This window comes from Pyrus communis, chromosome 10 (genome assembly GCF_041283825.1).
Source record: "Pyrus communis isolate YQ-2024b chromosome 10, ASM4128382v1, whole genome shotgun sequence".
Lineage (NCBI taxonomy): Eukaryota > Viridiplantae > Streptophyta > Magnoliopsida > Rosales > Rosaceae > Pyrus > Pyrus communis.
The window spans coordinates 28842771-28852500 of NC_142574.1; the positions used below are offsets into that span (position 1 = coordinate 28842771).

At 32.4% G+C, this 9730-nt stretch overlaps 1 pseudogene across 1 annotated transcript in view; it reads right to left on the minus strand.

Moving 5' to 3' along the window:
• Positions 1-2614: 2614 nt before the first annotated feature.
• Positions 2615-9730, minus strand: part of LOC148693843 (guanosine nucleotide diphosphate dissociation inhibitor At5g09550-like) — a 10104-nt pseudogene continuing 2988 nt past the window's right edge. Inside the window, exons 3-5 of the transcript XR_015952456.1 lie at positions 3636-3815; positions 3220-3419; positions 2615-3120 (exon numbers count right to left, since the gene is read on the minus strand). The product of XR_015952456.1 is annotated as a guanosine nucleotide diphosphate dissociation inhibitor At5g09550-like (transcript). The remainder of the gene's footprint in view (positions 3121-3219; positions 3420-3635; positions 3816-9730) is intronic.

Sequence of the window (9730 nt, forward strand, 5' to 3'; positions counted from 1 at the left end):
ATCAAATAAATGGCACTAATATCTCTTGACAATCTTTTCTGAACTTGGCGGCAGCAATCGCAATTTATATCTTCTTGACAATCTTTTTTGAACTTGTCGGCAGCAATCGACTCCTCCAATCAATTGCACCGATCCATTGAATTTGAGGGTTGTCCACTTTGAGGATGAGGAGGCGTGACCATTACTGATTTGCCATCTTATCTATACTCTAGGATTCCAACTGACCAAGCACACCTTATAGGAAAACCAGATCGAAAACCTAGAATTAAACTGCTACCAATAAGGCCAATAGTGACTGCTTTTACAGCATGTTTAATTTACTGAATTAATATAAGATATGAGTATTATTCTCATTTCTGGAGATGAGAATGTAAGATATGCACTTCATTCTCAAGTGATAATTTAGATGTGTATCATTTCCACATTCTCCCATATCATTAGTAAACATGTGTCAATAAGAGTATATTTACTTCAGAGAAAATTAGAATCTTCTACAATTTTTTTATATCATTTAGATTAAACATCTGTGTCTTTTTAAAATTTGATTAAAGTGTTTTGATCAATAGTCACCTCTATTTTTTTTAAATTAAAATAATTTTTGAATTTATCTTTTTATCTACATGATGCGCTGTTACTTATTTAGTGGAGATATTAATAATTAAACTATATTATTTCTTTTTTCAAATGGTTTTTTCTTTTTCAAATAGTTGGTGATCAACATAAAAGCTCCATGTAATTTTTTCAATTTTTTTTTTGTGAAATTATATTTTTTTGCTGTTTTTTTTAAGTATAGTTGTTGACGAATTATTATTAGGTACAATACATTACGTATATATTATCTGCAGATACGTTTGAATTTACAAAAAATCATTAATTTGTACGTTTATTTGCAATTTTGATACGTTTGATTTGATACATATTGTTAATATTAGTACATTATTTTTATTTTGGTACGTTTTATTTTGTACACATTGTGTATTGTTACGTTTATATTATTCTTAATCCTATTTTCTCTTAAAGTACTAAAAGAAAAACTTATTGCGGTATGTTTGATTTTGAGGGATTTAAAAATATTTTAAACTATTTTGGAAGGAAAATATCTTAAATCTTAGATAATTATTGCTAAATTGTATCATTCTTGTGAAAATAAATTGAATCTAACCAACCTTTTTTTTTTTACAATTATCTCTAATGGAGGAGAGTGTAATAAAAAAGCTTTGTTACAATATAATGTGCATATAGCAACAAAATTATGACAAAAAAAAAAAGTTTAATCAAATCACTAAAAGACATGGATGTTTGATCTAGAAAATTCAAAACTGAGGCGCCTATATCAAAACATCCATTTATTTAAAGAGTCAATTGTAGCAATGGTTCCTCAACTTTAATCAAATTGGAGCAATGGTCCCTCAACTAAAAATTCATTATCATTGGTCCCTTAACTCATCAAAATGTGTAGCAATGGTCTTTTTCGTCAACTTCAGCAAAATTTTGTAAAAATAAGTTATGTTAGAAGAACCATTGCTACAATTGGGGTCCCTCAACTCATCAAAACGTGTAGATATGGCCTTTTTCGTCAACTTCATCAGAATTTTGTCAAAATGAGTTATGTTGGAAGGACCATTGCTACAATTGGGTTAAAGTTGCTACAATTGGGTTAAAGTTGAGGGACCAATGGTAATAGATTTTTAGTTGAGGGATCATAGCTGCACGTTTTGATGAGTTGAGGGATCAATGGTAATGAATTTTTAATTGATGGACCATTTTTCCAATTGAGTTAAAGTTAAGGGACTATTGCTATAATTTACTCTTATTTATTATATATGAGAACGACAATGAATGAGTACGAATTCTAATCCTGCGTTTACCAACACTTAGGGTGCGTTTGTTGCACTGGACTGTCTCGGACTGGACTAACTACAGGGACTAAGCTGGACTAACTTAGTGAAACATTTGGTGCAATGTCGGACTAAAAAGCAGGATAATGAAAACAGTACTATCACCAATTTGATGTTTGCTCAGACTAGGACTACATTATTGTTCTATTTTAATTGCTTTTTTTATTAAAGATATTATTAAAATTAATAATATTGGATGCGAGTGAGACTCAATAAAAATACAAAAACCAAATTTTATTGCCAACGAAAGAAACATACATGATTCAAGAGTAGCATTGTTCCAAACATGAATATAACAAAGTGTTCTCCCAACAATCGACAGGGTTCATGACGCTTTTCTTAAGTATTCACCTTTGGTTTAAAGTTGTAGATTAAAGTTAAAGGTATTTGAGTAGAACAAAAATTGATGTCTGACAAGTTCAGTTTTTTACTCAATTGTGAAATAATTACTTGGAATTGCTCTTCTATGTATAAGCCAATTTCAGTCCATACCATGACAATTGCATTCAATCCCAAGGCCACAATGATGCGAGGCAAAAAACCAAACCGATTAGAACTGAATCCATCCCACACATCATTAACTTGAAAGAAATAGTTCTTTGACAAGTTATCATTTTGTTTACTTGATTCCACACATACTCGCAACCTGAAAATACATTGAACCAACACAAGGGCATGTCTGAAATCTAGACATATAGTTTTCATTTAAAACAAAGTTTGAAACTTGAAGTACATTTAAATGACAATATATAACATATCAAGTCTATGATTAAAAATGAGTGATAACTCATATAATCCTCCACGGTATGAGGATTAGGGTAAGGTAACTTAAGCAGCTCAGTGTACTTGGAATAAAGCACAATTCACTTTAAGCACCACATGCAGCTTTGCTATTTATTCTTCTGCAGCACTAGCAGCACTTAGGTCCATACTGAGGTTAAGAACATGCTCAAACATTCCAAGAAATTTGGTTAAACCTTATATGAAAGGCATGGTTCTATGAAACAATAAAAAGAAACAAAGGGATAACCGGGATGAATAAATATCCACCAACAAGCTATTGGTTCAAACTAATATTAATTTCCCACCACCTTTAAATACTTTACTCAGAAAGATTTACCTTGTTAGGCAAGTAAGAAGAATCATAGACAACTTTTTTGCACTTAGCAATTTCCCCTTCAGATGTGGCACCGATAACTTTCCCTTCCTCATTGAACTCTACCTGGCATCATGCATCAAACTCAGTGTCTAGACAGGAATTAAACACAAACTAATGCAAAATGAAATAGGGTTAAAACCAAGAAAAATGTGTAAGGATTACCTTGCACTCAGGCTTATTCAACATATAAGTCCCACCATAAACTGCACTCAAGCTTATGCAACATTTATGAACCTTGACCAGTATTTACCTTCATTCTCTTCACCGTATCCAGAGCAGGCTCATTCAGGTAGCGATAATCCCTATGAAATGTCAAAGCATGCCCATGGAAGTCAACAATGTTGTCATCAAGACCATATTTTTTGTCAAAACATCAACCACACAAAAATATAAACAAATGTTCTTGGATTGTTACTTTATCAAAATAAGACCACCTTTCTTTTCTACAAGGAACCCTATACAATAGAAAACTGAGACAAAGCATTGGTACCAATGAGACTATAAAGACCGCAAGTTATGATTCTTCTTAGAATGATTATAGAGTTCATTTGCAAAAAGGTTATTGCCCTAGCACTTACGCGATCAAATCTCTAGTTGTCACTCTTGTTAAGTTCATTCCCTCATGTGTTTTAGGATCAGTTTCACTATAATCTTGAACATATAGAATGAACTTGTGTGTACAGTGCTTTTCAAATAGACCCATGAATGGAGATTTAAAGGCCTCGATATCAGTTGCTGGAACCTTGTGAACCTGTTGCAACAATTAAGATCCCACCCATAAGGTTTAAGATGAAATTTATACAGGACAGTGCGTGAGTGTCTTTGTGAGTGTAGTTACTAAATGCAACTCAACTCATTTCTCAAACCCGATACCAAAATCCAAAAACTTTAGTCCAACCTGATACCAAAATCTGTTGAAACTAGACCTAAATTACAAATTTAACTTTGCATCCGCCCTGGCAACGACAATTTCGTGATGATTATCATCATTTTGGGATTGAAATTGGCATAAAATGTGAAAACCCCAAATTCTAATCTCAATTTGACCCTAAAAATTAAAACCCTAATTTGTTCAAGTGCAGAGGTTTATTATTGAAAATTTCTTAAACCCAAAACACCTAAATCAAATAAAGCCCAGTAATATCACGATCTACAAAACAAATCGAAGAAATAATGTCGGATTCGAAGTTTACCAGACAAGATGAGCAAATGAGGGCGAGTAGGATGCAGCTAAGGCGAGCAGGACGTAGAGATGAGGATGAGGAGGACGATGATGAGGGAGCAGGGCGAGGATCGAATCGCATGAGAATGGAGATGACGGGATTAGAGGGCGGCTCAGCCATCCTCTCCAAATCAGAAGGTCTCACTAAAACCTGTTAGTGAAGGACTCAGTCGAGGGGAGTCCCTGCTAGTCCCACTAAACTTAGTCCAGGTAAGGAACAAACACAAGACCGGACTAAAACTTAAACCAGTCTAATCCAGTGAGGGCTAGTGATGTCAAACAAACACACCCTTAGAGAATGCATTAAGGATAAATTAGGTTCTCATTCCTCATTTTCTTTTCTCATTAATTAAAACCTTATTACTTTTTTATTTTTGATCAAGGTCCTTTGACCTTTATCCATGTCATTATTTGCATATTAAATTAATTACATGTCATTATATGTTAATTTAAAAAATGAAAAAAATTATTAACCTTTTCCAAATATATCTTTTTATTATTTTTCATATATTTCTATTTTTAATTTGTACCCATTTTTTAAATTTGTATCAAAATTCTTCTTGGTTTTTAATTTTCACCCATAATTTTAAATTCTATAAATGTACCCATAATTTTAAATTTATACTTTGTACCCATAATTTTAAATTCTATTGTGTACCCATATTTTTTTAATTCAATTTGTACTGATTTTTTTTTCTTCTAAATGTATCCATGCTAATTACATTTATTTGTTTTATGTTTTAAAATATATCTATAGTTATTTCTTAAAATATATTAATTATTACGTGGGTGCAATATTTTTTTTTTAGTATAACTATATGAAAAACAATATTATTATATTATTGATTTTTAGATAATTGTTATATTGTAAAAATATTATTTGAATTTGTTTAAATTTCATAACGAGATATAAATGCATAAATGCAGGAGTTAAATTTCTTAGATGATTTTAGGGACCTCAATTAAACTATTTAAACAAACAAGGTTTCATTCTAACAATTAGGTTAATTAGGAACCGAAACTAAAATAACCCATGTATTAATTATATGAGTCTCGTCAATTTTAAATATAAGATACATAAAAAATGAAAATATCTCACTAACAGATTGTTTATTTCACACCTAATTCTTCGCATCCTCGTTTATTCATATCCCAATACCATGTAAATAAACATGCCATCGATCATGGGTTTATTTGGCTTGTAGAAATGGAATTTCTAATCTATATGGTTTGACCACCATGTAAATAAACATGCGAACGACAAACTATAATGGGCTTATTAGGCTTCTAGAAATGGAATTTCCTATACATATGGTTTGACCACTTCCATGATACATTCCCGCATCGGTCGAAATTCTTTGAATGAGAGATTATTTTACTGTCCCATCACAGCTTTAGATAAATGAATAATGCGTAAATTAAAATTTTAGATAAATTTATAAATTATATGATATATCATCAGTACAAATTAAGCACATTATAATAAATACTTAATTAATAATTTTGTCTTTGATAAAAAAATTAAAAAAAAAAAACTAATAATTATGTCATCAACAACCATGCTTGTCATATAATTTATGAAATTTAATCTAAAAAGTTGGCCTCCCTAGCATTACTCTAACCAATTTTAATAATTAACATTATTCGCTATGGTCTTGCACTAATCAAGATTTACCCACGAGCAAATTAAGATCTATGTACTTCAGATTTCAGAATTTGAATGACATTGGTCTCAGGACATGTCACCAAGTCCAATATTAAGTTCAAATAACCCAGTTGCTAATTGAAATTGAAAACCATGCATGTTAATCCTCCAATAACTAAGGATAAAATTATCACAATCTATTTCTTCCTTTCTACTTCCTTAAATGCAGGATAATCTCAAGGGGTTGTCAGTTGTGGGTTTAACTTCCGATTGGGGTCCGTATATGTGTATACCGAAACCCTAGACATTTTTTTAATACATGAAACCCTAAACATTTTAAGAATGAAAAAGAAAAGAAAAACATGTTAGATGAGACTTCAATTAAACTGGAATGAAAAACTTTAACTCAGAGATATAATAGGGTTCAATAAATTTAAGAAGGTAATGATAATCACACATCATTTTTCTCCTCATACACAACTTTTTTTTAATTTCTGACAATTAAATTGAATAAATGAAATCGAAACAACATACATGATTAAGCATGGATGTGTAAAAAGTGTACACTTAATGTCTCTCGCTACGCTTTTTATTACAAGCGATATTCTACACTAATTTACACAGGGAAAAAAGGGGCGCATACTGCTTACTTAGCAAGGAATACGAATTCTACCACGTTGAAATTAAGTCATTTTGGAATTATAATATAGACTTTTGCCATTAAGTGCTCTAGAAAATACTAACTATGAGATATTCTATTTTAATAAAGTTTTGGAATCAATATTAACTACTCTAGTCACTTAGTACTACGGTGTAACGATATAGTGATGTCCCTCTTCATTTGTAAGTGAGAGATCTTTGGTTCGATTATCACTAAAGGTGAGTTTGAACTATATTATTATTAGCCAATTGTGATGCTAAGTCCCTCTTCTTATTGTGGATAATATCGTTTGTTCAAATACAAATATTAACTACTCTAAGAATATATTTAAATTCAATTTAAACGAAATCTCAAAATGAACTGATTTACTATTCATAAGCATAATGTAATTTTAATTTTACTCTTACTTAATTTCTGTAAAATTAGGGGTATAATTTAATTTTTTATATTTGAGACCAACATCTCTTTCGAGACCAAAAAAAGAAAGAAAAAAAAAAAAGCCTACTCTTCTGCATCTCATATGGGTTTCATAATTATAGGAATTGGTTCTATAAGCAATATAGGAAAGAGCAGAGGCTTCTAATGTCCCCTCCAATCAAGAAATTGAACCTCACAATCATTAACCAATATACCTTTCTCTCATGCATTTCTCCCGATATTCTGGTGTCCTATTGAGGGGGGGGGGTGGGGGCGCCGGGGGGTCCATGGGTCTTCGAGACTTTTAGTAAGACTTTTCTTGATGCTTCTATTGGTATGGGACTATAACTATATTATAAAATAGTTGTGGCTTGATTCTGGCATGGTGAAATTATCAGAAAGTCGCCTTGATCTCTAGAAACGTGCTGTCAAACTAATTAAATATCCAGTATTTGACCCAAAAAAAACTAAATAAGTAAATTAGCACATGAAAGATCAAGTAAGACAACGTGTAAGGTCAAGTCATTAAGCACATGTTTTTTTTTCCGGAAACATTAAGCACGTTTTTTTTTTTTTTGTTCTTAAACAATTCATTCCGTAAGGAACAACCTCTAGGTGAAAATAACATCCATTAGGTACCCATCACGCAACCTTACATTTTTTAAAAAGAGAAAAAACTGTGGGGTTGTTTGTTATAGAAAATTAGATTGTCATCTTTAATTGAAGGGAGCCCGTAGTACTGTTCATTTTAACGAAAAATCATATTTTTACACTAAAAAGTCAAACTTGGTACTATTCATTTTACCATTTATTTTGTCCTTATCGTTAAAACTCAAAGTTTTCAAGCCATTTTCATTAGTTTTCCTTTAATTAGAAATATTTTTTAATCCGATCATGCATTAGGTACACAATTCACATACGTACCTAGATAAAACCCAAAATTAAAATATCATAAGTACATTTGGATTTTTTTTCTTTTCTTGTGCTGAATAAGTACATTTGGGGCTAATCAGTGTGTTTGAATTTCAAAGAAATACAAACTTTCATAAATTAAGACATATATAATCATTTACCAACAAGGGATAGGATCAAGGGACAAATATTTTTACACTTCTTTTGAGCTTTTAGATTAAACCTATTTCAACTGTTAAGATTGGTTTATTTACTAATTTAAAATATGAAAGGAAATTAAATTCATTAATTTTGAAAAAGTATTATTAGTGTTTCTCTCTCCTCTGTATCTTAAAAGATTTAACGCCATTAAATCTTACACATTCAGCAACAAGGTATCTAGAATTCCCTTCGACCAACTGGTTTGCAAGTGGTGGCTTCATTCGAGCAAAAAAAAAAAGGTATGAGCATTGTTGATCTAAATATAGGTGAAGGTCGTTCATTTGATTTGGCGCATTCGGGTGTTATTCGAGTTCATGGTGGTGGTCTCCATTTCACCCCAATTCCAAAACATGTTTTAAAATAAAGAATTGTTTTTGCTATTTGTAATCTAAAATTTGATCTTTTGTTTGTCCTCAAATGCCTCGAGATTAGAAAAGAAAAGAAGATGTGTGATTACAAAAGCTCCATGAACTGACAGAACCAAAAAGATTTTTCAAAACTTAATTTTATCACCCTACATATATGAACAATAATATAGAATTTAGGGTTTTATTTTGCTTACCTAATAAAGATTAAAGGCATGGAAGTCACAAACCTGGGGAGATGGACGTTGCAGACCTCCCTTCTTATTTTCACTATTATAGCTAGGGTTCCTCTCTTTTTAATTTTAGTTTTAATTTTCTTCCAAATCTTATGTTTTTTCAATTTTATTTTTATTTTTACTATTAGTTAAAATCCACATAAGCATCCATGTTATTAAATAAATAGATAAGAACCTTTGGATGTTACAAAATTTAAAGGCTACAAAGAAGTGTAAAAATATTTGTAAAAATAGATCCCTACCAACAAAGCATAAACCATTCAAATTTTCCCTTAGCGTTTTGTTTCAATTCTTCTATATATATTGCAAAGAGAAGGGAGCTATGAGCAGACAACTGATAATGAAGTTTGATTATTCATGACTCATGAGTTTACTAGACTAACTTATCACTATAGCTAAATCTACATACGTACATATATAGGATGAGGATTGGGGAACGCTTATTTTTTTAAACACATTTTGACACACATTTTATAAGGCTGACTTTGTAGTTTCAACAATCTATCCGCTTCCCTTCCGACAATTTCAAGCACTCTTTTACTCTCTTTTCAAAGTCCTTTTTCATCTTTCCCTCGCGGTACTTGTTTGCTATCGGTCTCTCGCCCGTATTTAGCCTTGGACAAAATTTACCGCTCAATTGGGGCTGCATTCCCAAACAACCTGACTCGCCGACAGCGCCTCGTGGTGCGACAGGGTCCGAGCACAACTGGGCTCTCACCCTCTCCGGCGCCACCTTCCAGTGAACTTGGGCCCGGTTCGCCGCTGAGGACGCTTCTTTAGACTACAATTCTAAAGCCGACGAAGCCCGATTCTCAAGCTGGGCTGTTCTCGGTTCGGTCGCCGTTACTTGGGGAATCCTCGTAAGTTTCTTTTCCTCCGCTTATTGATACGCTTAAATTCAGCGGGTAACCCCGCCTGACCTGAGGTCGCATTGAAAGCTCGGCCGAAGTAAAGCGGGGAGTGTCGCGAGCCGCTCGGAGCGCGACGAAAGCGCACAACAGGCAACCGAGGTTT